The sequence below is a fragment of the Hemiscyllium ocellatum genome, unplaced genomic scaffold (assembly GCF_020745735.1).
Source record: "Hemiscyllium ocellatum isolate sHemOce1 unplaced genomic scaffold, sHemOce1.pat.X.cur. scaffold_1034_pat_ctg1, whole genome shotgun sequence".
Classification (NCBI taxonomy): domain Eukaryota; kingdom Metazoa; phylum Chordata; class Chondrichthyes; order Orectolobiformes; family Hemiscylliidae; genus Hemiscyllium; species Hemiscyllium ocellatum.
This window is the reverse complement of record NW_026867648.1, coordinates 104,556-118,040: the sequence shown is the minus strand read 5'-3', so window position 1 is coordinate 118,040 and position 13,485 is coordinate 104,556. Positions and strand designations below refer to the sequence as shown.

General features: G+C 44.7%; 6 non-coding genes across 6 annotated transcripts; all 6 read right to left on the bottom strand.

The window, feature by feature from the left end:
- Positions 1-1,882: 1,882 nt before the first annotated feature.
- Positions 1,883-1,964, bottom strand: trnas-aga (transfer RNA serine (anticodon AGA)). Its single transcript has one exon. It is a non-coding gene; the product is annotated as a tRNA-Ser (tRNA).
- A 1,390-nt stretch (positions 1,965-3,354) lies between these two features.
- On the bottom strand, positions 3,355-3,427 carry trnar-ucg (transfer RNA arginine (anticodon UCG)). Its single transcript has one exon. It is a non-coding gene; the product is annotated as a tRNA-Arg (tRNA).
- A 2,178-nt stretch (positions 3,428-5,605) lies between these two features.
- Positions 5,606-5,678, bottom strand: trnar-ucg (transfer RNA arginine (anticodon UCG)). The gene has a single exon. It is a non-coding gene; the product is annotated as a tRNA-Arg (tRNA).
- Positions 5,679-7,857: 2,179 nt separating this feature from the next.
- trnar-ucg (transfer RNA arginine (anticodon UCG)) lies at positions 7,858-7,930 on the bottom strand. The gene has a single exon. It is a non-coding gene; the product is annotated as a tRNA-Arg (tRNA).
- Positions 7,931-10,010: 2,080 nt separating this feature from the next.
- trnas-aga (transfer RNA serine (anticodon AGA)) lies at positions 10,011-10,092 on the bottom strand. The gene has a single exon. It is a non-coding gene; the product is annotated as a tRNA-Ser (tRNA).
- Positions 10,093-11,482: 1,390 nt separating this feature from the next.
- trnar-ucg (transfer RNA arginine (anticodon UCG)) lies at positions 11,483-11,555 on the bottom strand. The gene has a single exon. It is a non-coding gene; the product is annotated as a tRNA-Arg (tRNA).
- Positions 11,556-13,485: the final 1,930 nt, after the last annotated feature.

Genomic DNA, 13,485 nt, shown 5'->3' with positions numbered 1-13,485 from the left:
CTCCTCTGCTGGAAGTTTCCATCGTTTTATTCACAGTCACGACGCGATTTCATGATTCACTGCAGTGAAAAAGTGTCATGGTGTCGTCCAAGCAAGACCCTGCAGAAACTCAGCGAGAGATCTCGGGTCATTTCGAGCTCAGGGTGTGGAATAAGACGAGATGCGTGACAGCTGTTATTGACGCCGCCACTTCACTGCCAATTAGCGGCTCAAAACGAGCCGTTGTGAGCATCAGCTTGATTTGTACCTTCCTGCAGTGCATTTGCTAAACAACATCAGATAGATCCCATCCGGCGCAGGGATTTTTTCACACTCTATTTTCACACTCTGCAGTATTTCTAATAACTCTTCCTTGTGAACCTCGATCTCTTCTCAGTCTAGACGCAATTGTCTCTATATCTTCCTCGCCAACATTTTCATTTTCTGTAGCAAATACTGTCGAACACTGTTTACGTAGTGCTTCCCCTATCTCCTCTGACTCCACACACAACTTCCCACTATTATCCTTGACTGTCCCAAAGCTAACTCTCGTCATTCTTTTATTCCTGACATACCTATGGAAAGCCTTAGGTTAACCAATGGAAAGCCTTAGCTTAACGCTGATCATATCCGCCAACAACTTCTCATGTCTCCTCCTGACTCTTCTCAGCTCTCTTTTTAGGTCTTTTCTGACATCGTTGTAACCCTCGAGCGCTCCAACTGAGTTTTCACGTTTTGTCCTAACAGAAGACTTCTTGTTCTTCTTGACCAGGGATTCTCTTCCTTAGTAAACCACGGCTCACGCGTTCTATATCTTCCTCACTGTCTGACAGGTACATACTTATCTAGGACACACAGGAGCTTTTCCTTGAATAAGCTCCACATTTTTAATGTGCTCAGCCCCTGCTGTTTCCTACACCATTCTACGCTTCCTAAATCCTACCTCATTGCATCGTAATAAGCTCCTCATTGCAAAGTGCTCACCTACTTCCAAATCTAAAACCTGGCCAGGCTCGTTACCCACTATTAAATCTAAAGTGGCTTCGTCCCTTGAAGGCCTGTCTACATACTGTGTCAGGAAGCCCTCCTGCCCACACTGGACAAAATGTGACCCATCTATAGTAGTCGTACTGCAGTGATCCCAGTCAATATTTGGATATTGTCTTGAGTGTTCCAGAGTTTTTCATTGTCCCAGAATCCAGATGAAGTTTGTATTCCTCACGTACGGGAGCGAGAATTCTTTCAATGTCTCAGATGAGTTCCTGTCCCGAGAACATCAGAGTCAATGTCCCGTCCTCTACTCGGTCCGAGATTTCACACTTCTTCATTCTCCTCTGATTCCATTTCCCAAAGAGTTTCTCAAGATTTCCAAAGCTGGATCCTAGATTATATGGTTTGCTTCCTAAACATATTTCCAACTGCCAATTGACAATATTTTCACAGTATCTCTTCACAACTCTCTGGCTTGCACCATGTCCAGGCATGAGAAGTCCCGTTTGGTGGAGAGATTCCCGAGGCTGGTGAGTTTCACTTTGGAACAAAGGCGGTTAAGTGGCAATTTCCTGCGATTGTTTGTAATGATGGGAGAGGGAGCGGTGGGGAACGAGCACTTTGACGTGCAGGAAGAAGTGTTGCCACTGATCAGAGTCAGTGAACAGAGGACTGGGATTAAAGGAATCAAAGGAAAAGCAGCAATTCCGCTCAGGACGTTCAATAACAACTGCTGAAACCCGACGTGACGAGCAGGGTATCTGGAAAGAGAAACAGGGATAACGTTTTAGATGTGGAACATTTCTGATGAAGAACTCGAGTTTCCCAAGTCTCATCAAATGACCGGCCTGGTTTTCAAAGCAGGTTTCCTGAACTTTGACCGAAAATTGCTCCAATAGGAAGGCATTCAGAACGTAGTCAGCAGGATTCGAACCTGCGTGGGGAAACCCCAATGGATTTCTAATCCATCGCCTTAACCACTCGGCCATGACTACAGACGAGTCCCGTCACCTCACTGAAAGCTGTCGCTGACGTGATGGGCTCAAGGCTTCCATCTCCTTTCATACCTTTGCTGTCATTTGGAAGCTGCTGGACACCAATGTAAAAGAACAAAAGCACAAAGTTCGGAAAAGATATTTACAGCCAAACTTAGTCAAAATTATTTTTTGAAAGGAAAATCGCACTTGGCAATTTGCTAGATCTCTTTGAGAACATGACCAACAGAGCTTATCAAGGGCGCTATTGATCTGAGTGTTCTTGGACGAGAAACAATCAAACGTTGTGACATATTCTGGCGAACGAAATGGTCTTTCCTCATGGTTACAATGAAAGAGATGGTTCCCAATAAAAGACAGGGATTAAGTCGTATCTAGATATATTTCAATGTGATAAGATTCTTTTTCCGTCCCCAATTACCCCAGAGATGGATGGGGTGAGTTAATTTTCTTCACTCTTCAGCTCCTCAGCATGGAGGAACAGACATGAAACCGCTAGAGATGGAGTTGTTGAGTTGGGAACCAGCGACACTGAAGAAACTAAGTAAAAGTGAGGACTGCAGATGCTGGAAACCAGATTTTAGATCAGAGTGATGCTGGAAAAGCACAGTCGGTAAGGCAGCATCCGAGGAGCAGCAAAGTCGACGTTTCTGTTGCCAGGCTTGATGTGTTCCGCAAACTATTTTCGTTTTTGGCTCAGATTTCCAGCAACTGCAGCTGTTTGTTTTATGTTAACCTTCATAATGTTTTGGACAAAACCAATGACCTGTTTGCATCGGAAAATCCGCAGAAGTACTGGTACACCAATATGTTTGCTGAACAAGACAACCGTTCCGTGAGCGGGAATAGGATCCGGGCCACGGTGCTTAGAGTAACGAAACCTCACAAGTAAATAACAAGACAAGGCGATAGGTACTATCGTATTTGGTCGAAATAAAAGCCCCTTTCTGAACATTTTCGTTGCAGATTATTTTCAACTTGTCTTCGAAGATTTACAAAGTGGGAAAAGGCCATTCTGCCCATTGTGCATTGCGGCTAATCAGAGAACCATCTATTCAAGTCGCAGTTTCCAACTTTGGCTCAAAGTCTTGTGTATTCTAATGTTTCCAGGGCAAGTGTCAATGAGGTTATCCTGTGTTCTTAAATGGCACAATAATGGGACAGAAGTATGACATTTTCACAACGAATTGTAACTCTTTTGAGGAGCTCATGCTCATTTCCACCCACAGAGGGAGACACCCGAGACTGACAGAAGTGTCCGTTGTGGTGAGGTGAAATTTGAAATGGACAATAGAACAAACACAAGTTCTAACTGCAGAAGCGCCATCCCGACCAGGACTTCATTGGGGAGCGTCAACACGGACCACGGTTAAAGTGAGACGTTCCCCCACGAGCCAGGTAGGACTCGAACCTACAATCTTCTGATCCGAAGTCAGACGCGTTATCCATTACGCCACTGGCCCAAATGTAACGTCACACGCTGGCAGCATGTCGATATGTAATGTGATTGATTATCACGGAATCAGAATTAAAAAGGTGAGCAAGCAGCGAAGATAATCGCCAACACAGCTTCACTTGGAAGCTTCCAATTTCTGAAGCAGTGCCTTTCACTGGCAAAGGAGAAACATTTGTCCTCAGCTGCCTGCTTCAGGGTCGGCTCCTCCTCTGCTGGAAGTTTCCATCGTTTTATTCACAGTCACGACGCGATTTCATGATTCACTGCAGTGAAAAAGTGTCATGGTGTCGTCCAAGCAAGACCCTGCAGAAACTCAGCGAGAGATCTCGGGTCATTTCGAGCTCAGGGTGTGGAATAAGACGAGATGCGTGACAGCTGTTATTGACGCCGCCACTTCACTGCCAATTAGCGGCTCAAAACGAGCCGTTGTGAGCATCAGCTTGATTTGTACCTTCCTGCAGTGCATTTGCTAAACAACATCAGATAGATCCCATCCGGCGCAGGGATTTTTTCACACTCTATTTTCACACTCTGCAGTATTTCTAATAACTCTTCCTTGTGAACCTCGATCTCTTCTCAGTCTAGACGCAATTGTCTCTATATCTTCCTCGCCAACATTTTCATTTTCTGTAGCAAATACTGTCGAACACTGTTTACGTAGTGCTTCCCCTATCTCCTCTGACTCCACACACAACTTCCCACTATTATCCTTGACTGTCCCAAAGCTAACTCTCGTCATTCTTTTATTCCTGACATACCTATGGAAAGCCTTAGGTTAACCAATGGAAAGCCTTAGCTTAACGCTGATCATATCCGCCAACAACTTCTCATGTCTCCTCCTGACTCTTCTCAGCTCTCTTTTTAGGTCTTTTCTGACATCGTTGTAACCCTCGAGCGCCAATGTAAAAGAACAAAAGCACAAAGTTCGGAAAAGATATTTACAGCCAAACCTAGTCAAAATTATTTTTTGAAAGGAAAATCGCACTTGGCAATTTGCTAGATCTCTTTGAGAACATGACCAACAGAGCTTATCAAGGGCGCTATTGATCTGAGTGTTCTTGGACGAGAAACAATCAAACGTTGTGACATATTCTGGCGAACGAAATGGTCTTTCCTCATGGTTACAATGAAAGAGATGGTTCCCAATAAAAGACAGGGATTAAGTCGTATCTAGATATATTTCAATGTGATAAGATTCTTTTTCCGTCCCCAATTACCCCAGAGATGGATGGGTGAGTTAATTTTCTTCACTCTTCAGCTCCTCAGCATGGAGGAACAGACATGAAACCGCTAGAGATGGAGTTGTTGAGTTGGGAACCAGCGACACTGAAGAAACTAAGTAAAAGTGAGGACTGCAGATGCTGGAAACCAGATTTTAGATCAGAGTGATGCTGGAAAAGCACAGTCGGTAAGGCAGCATCCGAGGAGCAGCAAAGTCGACGTTTCTGTTGCCAGGCTTGATGTGTTCCGCAAACTATTTTCGTTTTTGGCTCAGATTTCCAGCAACTGCAGCTGTTTGTTTTATGTTAACCTTCATAATGTTTTGGACAAAACCAATGACCTGTTTGCATCGGAAAATCCGCAGAAGTACTGGTACACCAATATGTTTGCTGAACAAGACAACCGTTCCGTGAGCGGGAATAGGATCCGGGCCACGGTGCTTAGAGTAACGAAACCTCACAAGTAAATAACAAGACAAGGCGATAGGTACTATCGTATTTGGTCGAAATAAAAGCCCCTTTCTGAACATTTTCGTTGCAGATTATTTTCAACTTGTCTTCGAAGATTTACAAAGTGGGAAAAGGCCATTCTGCCCATTGTGCATTGCGGCTAATCAGAGAACCATCTATTCAAGTCGCAGTTTCCAACTTTGGCTCAAAGTCTTGTGTATTCTAATGTTTCCAGGGCAAGTGTCAATGAGGTTATCCTGTGTTCTTAAATGGCACAATAATGGGACAGAAGTATGACATTTTCACAACGAATTGTAACTCTTTAGAGGAGCTCATGCTCATTTCCACCCACAGAGGGAGACACCCGAGACTGACAGAAGTGTCCGTTGTGGTGAGGTGAAATTTGAAATGGACAATAGAACAAACACAAGTTCTAACTGCAGAAGCGCCATCCCGACAAGGACTTCATTGGGGAGCGTCAACACGGACCACGGTTAAAGTGAGACGTTCCCCCACGAGCCAGGTAGGACTCGAACCTACAATCTTCTGATCCGAAGTCAGACGCGTTATCCATTACGCCACTGGCCCAAATGTAACGTCACACGCTGGCAGCATGTCGATATGTAATGTGATTGATTATCACGGAATCAGAATTAAAAAGGTGAGCAAGCAGCGAAGAGAATCGCCAACACAGCTTCACTTGGAAGCTTCCAATTTCTGAAGCAGTGCCTTTCACTGGCAAAGGAGAAACATTTGTCCTCAGCTGCCTGCTTCAGGGTCGGCTCCTCCTCTGCTGGAAGTTTCCATCGTTTTATTCACAGTCACGACGCGATTTCATGATTCACTGCAGTGAAAAAGTGTCATGGTGTCGTCCAAGCAAGACCCTGCAGAAACTCAGCGAGAGATCTCGGGTCATTTCGAGCTCAGGGTGTGGAATAAGACGAGATGCGTGACAGCTGTTATTGACGCCGCCACTTCACTGCCAATTAGCGGCTCAAAACGAGCCGTTGTGAGCATCAGCTTGATTTGTACCTTCCTGCAGTGCATTTGCTAAACAACATCAGATAGATCCCATCCGGCGCAGGGATTTTTTCACACTCTATTTTCACACTCTGCAGTATTTCTAATAACTCTTCCTTGTGAACCTCGATCTCTTCTCAGTCTAGACGCAATTGTCTCTATATCTTCCTCGCCAACATTTTCATTTTCTGTAGCAAATACTGTCGAACACTGTTTACGTAGTGCTTCCCCTATCTCCTCTGACTCCACACACAACTTCCCACTATTATCCTTGACTGTCCCAAAGCTAACTCTCGTCATTCTTTTATTCCTGACATACCTATGGAAAGCCTTAGGTTAACCAATGGAAAGCCTTAGCTTAACGCTGATCATATCCGCCAACAACTTCTCATGTCTCCTCCTGACTCTTCTCAGCTCTCTTTTTAGGTCTTTTCTGACATCGTTGTAACCCTCGAGCGCCAATGTAAAAGAACAAAAGCACAAAGTTCGGAAAAGATATTTACAGCCAAACCTAGTCAAAATTATTTTTTGAAAGGAAAATCGCACTTGGCAATTTGCTAGATCTCTTTGAGAACATGACCAACAGAGCTTATCAAGGGCGCTATTGATCTGAGTGTTCTTGGACGAGAAACAATCAAACGTTGTGACATATTCTGGCGAACGAAATGGTCTTTCCTCATGGTTACAATGAAAGAGATGGTTCCCAATAAAAGACAGGGATTAAGTCGTATCTAGATATATTTCAATGTGATAAGATTCTTTTTCCGTCCCCAATTACCCCAGAGATGGATGGGGTGAGTTAATTTTCTTCACTCTTCAGCTCCTCAGCATGGAGGAACAGACATGAAACCGCTAGAGATGGAGTTGTTGAGTTGGGAACCAGCGACACTGAAGAAACTAAGTAAAAGTGAGGACTGCAGATGCTGGAAACCAGATTTTAGATCAGAGTGATGCTGGAAAAGCACAGTCGGTAAGGCAGCATCCGAGGAGCAGCAAAGTCGACGTTTCTGTTGCCAGGCTTGATGTGTTCCGCAAACTATTTTCGTTTTAGGCTCAGATTTCCAGCAACTGCAGCTGTTTGTTTTATGTTAACCTTCATAATGTTTTGGACAAAACCAATGACCTGTTTGCATCGGAAAATCCGCAGAAGTACTGGTACACCAATATGTTTGCTGAACAAGACAACCGTTCCGTGAGCGGGAATAGGATCCGGGCCACGGTGCTTAGAGTAACGAAACCTCACAAGTAAATAACAAGACAAGGCGATAGGTACTATCGTATTTGGTCGAAATAAAAGCCCCTTTCTGAACATTTTCGTTGCAGATTATTTTCAACTTGTCTTCGAAGATTTACAAAGTGGGAAAAGGCCATTCTGCCCATTGTGCATTGCGGCTAATCAGAGAACCATCTATTCAAGTCGCAGTTTCCAACTTTGGCTCAAAGTCTTGTGTATTCTAATGTTTCCAGGGCAAGTGTCAATGAGGTTATCCTGTGTTCTTAAATGGCACAATAATGGGGCAGAAGTATGACATTTTCACAACGAATTGTAACTCTTTTGAGGAGCTCATGCTCATTTCCACCCACAGAGGGAGACACCCGAGACTGACAGAAGTGTCCGTTGTGGTGAGGTGAAATTTGAAATGGACAATAGAACAAACACAAGTTCTAACGGCAGAAGCGCCATCCCGACAAGGACTTCATTGGGGAGCGTCAACACGGACCACGGTTAAAGTGAGACGTTCCCCCACGAGCCAGGTAGGACTCGAACCTACAATCTTCTGATCCGAAGTCAGACGCGTTATCCATTACGCCACTGGCCCAAATGTAACGTCACACGCTGGCAGCATGTCGATATGTAATGTGATTGATTATCACGGAATCAGAATTAAAAAGGTGAGCAAGCAGCGAAGATAATCGCCAACACAGCTTCACTTGGAAGCTTCCAATTTCTGAAGCAGTGCCTTTCACTGGCAAAGGAGAAACATTTGTCCTCAGCTGCCTGCTTCAGGGTCGGCTCCTCCTCTGCTGGAAGTTTCCATCGTTTTATTCACAGTCACGACGCGATTTCATGATTCACTGCAGTGAAAAAGTGTCATGGTGTCGTCCAAGCAAGACCCTGCAGAAACTCAGCGAGAGATCTCGGGTCATTTCGAGCTCAGGGTGTGGAATAAGACGAGATGCGTGACAGCTGTTATTGACGCCGCCACTTCACTGCCAATTAGCGGCTCAAAACGAGCCGTTGTGAGCATCAGCTTGATTTGTACCTTCCTGCAGTGCATTTGCTAAACAACATCAGATAGATCCCATCCGGCGCAGGGATTTTTTCACACTCTATTTTCACACTCTGCAGTATTTCTAATAACTCTTCCTTGTGAACCTCGATCTCTTCTCAGTCTAGACGCAATTGTCTCTATATCTTCCTCGCCAACATTTTCATTTTCTGTAGCAAATACTGTCGAACACTGTTTACGTAGTGCTTCCCCTATCTCCTCTGACTCCACACACAACTTCCCACTATTATCCTTGACTGTCCCAAAGCTAACTCTCGTCATTCTTTTATTCCTGACATACCTATGGAAAGCCTTAGGTTAACCAATGGAAAGCCTTAGCTTAACGCTGATCATATCCGCCAACAACTTCTCATGTCTCCTCCTGACTCTTCTCAGCTCTCTTTTTAGGTCTTTTCTGACATCGTTGTAACCCTCGAGCGCTCCAACTGAGTTTTCACGTTTTGTCCTAACAGAAGACTTCTTGTTCTTCTTGACCAGGGATTCCTCTTCCTTAGTAAACCACGGCTCACGCGTTCTATATCTTCCTCACTGTCTGACAGGTACATACTTATCTAGGACACACAGGAGCTTTTCCTTGAATAAGCTCCACATTTTTAATGTGCTCAGCCCCTGCTGTTTCCTACACCATTCTACGCTTCCTAAATCCTACCTCATTGCATCGTAATAAGCTCCTCATTGCAAAGTGCTCACCTACTTCCAAATCTAAAACCTGGCCAGGCTCGTTACCCACTATTAAATCTAAAGTGGCTTCGTCCCTTGAAGGCCTGTCTACATACTGTGTCAGGAAGCCCTCCTGCCCACACTGGACAAAATGTGACCCATCTATAGTAGTCGTACTGCAGTGATCCCAGTCAATATTTGGATATTGTCTTGAGTGTTCCAGAGTTTTTCATTGTCCCAGAATCCAGATGAAGTTTGTATTCCTCACGTACGGGAGCGAGAATTCTTTCAATGTCTCAGATGAGTTCCTGTCCCGAGAACATCAGAGTCAATGTCCCGTCCTCTACTCGGTCCGAGATTTCACACTTCTTCATTCTCCTCTGATTCCATTTCCCAAAGAGTTTCTCAAGATTTCCAAAGCTGGATCCTAGATTATATGGTTTGCTTCCTAAACATATTTCCAACTGCCAATTGACAATATTTTCACAGTATCTCTTCACAACTCTCTGGCTTGCACCATGTCCAGGCATGAGAAGTCCCGTTTGGTGGAGAGATTCCCGAGGCTGGTGAGTTTCACTTTGGAACAAAGGCGGTTAAGTGGCAATTTCCTGCGATTGTTTGTAATGATGGGAGAGGGAGCGGTGGGGAACGAGCACTTTGACGTGCAGGAAGAAGTGTTGCCACTGATCAGAGTCAGTGAACAGAGGACTGGGATTAAAGGAATCAAAGGAAAAGCAGCAATTCCGCTCAGGACGTTCAATAACAACTGCTGAAACCCGACGTGACGAGCAGGGTATCTGGAAAGAGAAACAGGGATAACGTTTTAGATGTGGAACATTTCTGATGAAGAACTCGAGTTTCCCAAGTCTCATCAAATGACCGGCCTGGTTTTCAAAGCAGGTTTCCTGAACTTTGACCGAAAATTGCTCCAATAGGAAGGCATTCAGAACGTAGTCAGCAGGATTCGAACCTGCGTGGGGAAACCCCAATGGATTTCTAATCCATCGCCTTAACCACTCGGCCATGACTACAGACGAGTCCTGTCACCTCACTGAAAGCTGTCGCTGACGTGATGGGCTCAAGGCTTCCATCTCCTTTCATACCTTTGCTGTCATTTGGAAGCTGCTGGACACCAATGTAAAAGAACAAAAGCACAAAGTTCGGAAAAGATATTTACAGCCAAACTTAGTCAAAATTATTTTTTGAAAGGAAAATCGCACTTGGCAATTTGCTAGATCTCTTTGAGAACATGACCAACAGAGCTTATCAAGGGCGCTATTGATCTGAGTGTTCTTGGACGAGAAACAATCAAACGTTGTGACATATTCTGGCGAACGAAATGGTCTTTCCTCATGGTTACAATGAAAGAGATGGTTCCCAATAAAAGACAGGGATTAAGTCGTATCTAGATATATTTCAATGTGATAAGATTCTTTTTCCGTCCCCAATTACCCCAGAGATGGATGGGGTGAGTTAATTTTCTTCACTCTTCAGCTCCTCAGCATGGAGGAACAGACATGAAACCGCTAGAGATGGAGTTGTTGAGTTGGGAACCAGCGACACTGAAGAAACTAAGTAAAAGTGAGGACTGCAGATGCTGGAAACCAGATTTTAGATCAGAGTGATGCTGGAAAAGCACAGTCGGTAAGGCAGCATCCGAGGAGCAGCAAAGTCGACGTTTCTGTTGCCAGGCTTGATGTGTTCCGCAAACTATTTTCGTTTTTGGCTCAGATTTCCAGCAACTGCAGCTGTTTGTTTTATGTTAACCTTCATAATGTTTTGGACAAAACCAATGACCTGTTTGCATCGGAAAATCCGCAGAAGTACTGGTACACCAATATGTTTGCTGAACAAGACAACCGTTCCGTGAGCGGGAATAGGATCCGGGCCACGGTGCTTAGAGTAACGAAACCTCACAAGTAAATAACAAGACAAGGCGATAGGTACTATCGTATTTGGTCGAAATAAAAGCCCCTTTCTGAACATTTTCGTTGCAGATTATTTTCAACTTGTCTTCGAAGATTTACAAAGTGGGAAAAGGCCATTCTGCCCATTGTGCATTGCGGCTAATCAGAGAACCATCTATTCAAGTCGCAGTTTCCAACTTTGGCTCAAAGTCTTGTGTATTCTAATGTTTCCAGGGCAAGTGTCAATGAGGTTATCCTGTGTTCTTAAATGGCACAATAATGGGACAGAAGTATGACATTTTCACAACGAATTGTAACTCTTTTGAGGAGCTCATGCTCATTTCCACCCACAGAGGGAGACACCCGAGACTGACAGAAGTGTCCGTTGTGGTGAGGTGAAATTTGAAATGGACAATAGAACAAACACAAGTTCTAACGGCAGAAGCGCCATCCCGACCAGGACTTCATTGGGGAGCGTCAACACGGACCACGGTTAAAGTGAGACGTTCCCCCACGAGCCAGGTAGGACTCGAACCTACAATCTTCTGATCCGAAGTCAGACGCGTTATCCATTACGCCACTGGCCCAAATGTAACGTCACACGCTGGCAGCATGTCGATATGTAATGTGATTGATTATCACGGAATCAGAATTAAAAAGGTGAGCAAGCAGCGAAGATAATCGCCAACACAGCTTCACTTGGAAGCTTCCAATTTCTGAAGCAGTGCCTTTCACTGGCAAAGGAGAAACATTTGTCCTCAGCTGCCTGCTTCAGGGTCGGCTCCTCCTCTGCTGGAAGTTTCCATCGTTTTATTCACAGTCACGACGCGATTTCATGATTCACTGCAGTGAAAAAGTGTCATGGTGTCGTCCAAGCAAGACCCTGCAGAAACTCAGCGAGAGATCTCGGGTCATTTCGAGCTCAGGGTGTGGAATAAGACGAGATGCGTGACAGCTGTTATTGACGCCGCCACTTCACTGCCAATTAGCGGCTCAAAACGAGCCGTTGTGAGCATCAGCTTGATTTGTACCTTCCTGCAGTGCATTTGCTAAACAACATCAGATAGATCCCATCCGGCGCAGGGATTTTTTCACACTCTATTTTCACACTCTGCAGTATTTCTAATAACTCTTCCTTGTGAACCTCGATCTCTTCTCAGTCTAGACGCAATTGTCTCTATATCTTCCTCGCCAACATTTTCATTTTCTGTAGCAAATACTGTCGAACACTGTTTACGTAGTGCTTCCCCTATCTCCTCTGACTCCACACACAACTTCCCACTATTATCCTTGACTGTCCCAAAGCTAACTCTCGTCATTCTTTTATTCCTGACATACCTATGGAAAGCCTTAGGTTAACCAATGGAAAGCCTTAGCTTAACGCTGATCATATCCGCCAACAACTTCTCATGTCTCCTCCTGACTCTTCTCAGCTCTCTTTTTAGGTCTTTTCTGACATCGTTGTAACCCTCGAGCGCTCCAACTGAGTTTTCACGTTTTGTCCTAACAGAAGACTTCTTGTTCTTCTTGACCAGGGATTCCTCTTCCTTAGTAAACCACGGCTCACGCGTTCTATATCTTCCTCACTGTCTGACAGGTACATACTTATCTAGGACACACAGGAGCTTTTCCTTGAATAAGCTCCACATTTTTAATGTGCTCAGCCCCTGCTGTTTCCTACACCATTCTACGCTTCCTAAATCCTACCTCATTGCATCGTAATAAGCTCCTCATTGCAAAGTGCTCACCTACTTCCAAATCTAAAACCTGGCCAGGCTCGTTACCCACTATTAAATCTAAAGTGGCTTCGTCCCTTGAAGGCCTGTCTACATACTGTGTCAGGAAGCCCTCCTGCCCACACTGGACAAAATGTGACCCATCTATAGTAGTCGTACTGCAGTGATCCCAGTCAATATTTGGATATTGTCTTGAGTGTTCCAGAGTTTTTCATTGTCCCAGAATCCAGATGAAGTTTGTATTCCTCACGTACGGGAGCGAGAATTCTTTCAATGTCTCAGATGAGTTCCTGTCCCGAGAACATCAGAGTCAATGTCCCGTCCTCTACTCGGTCCGAGATTTCACACTTCTTCATTCTCCTCTGATTCCATTTCCCAAAGAGTTTCTCAAGATTTCCAAAGCTGGATCCTAGATTATATGGTTTGCTTCCTAAACATATTTCCAACTGCCAATTGACAATATTTTCACAGTATCTCTTCACAACTCTCTGGCTTGCACCATGTCCAGGCATGAGAAGTCCCGTTTGGTGGAGAGATTCCCGAGGCTGGTGAGTTTCACTTTGGAACAAAGGCGGTTAAGTGGCAATTTCCTGCGATTGTTTGTAATGATGGGAGAGGGAGCGGTGGGGAACGAGCACTTTGACGTGCAGGAAGAAGTGTTGCCACTGATCAGAGTCAGTGAACAGAGGACTGGGATTAAAGGAATCAAAGGAAAAGCAGCAATTCCGCTCAGGACGTTCAATAACAACTGCTGAAACCCGACGTGACGAGCAGGGTATCT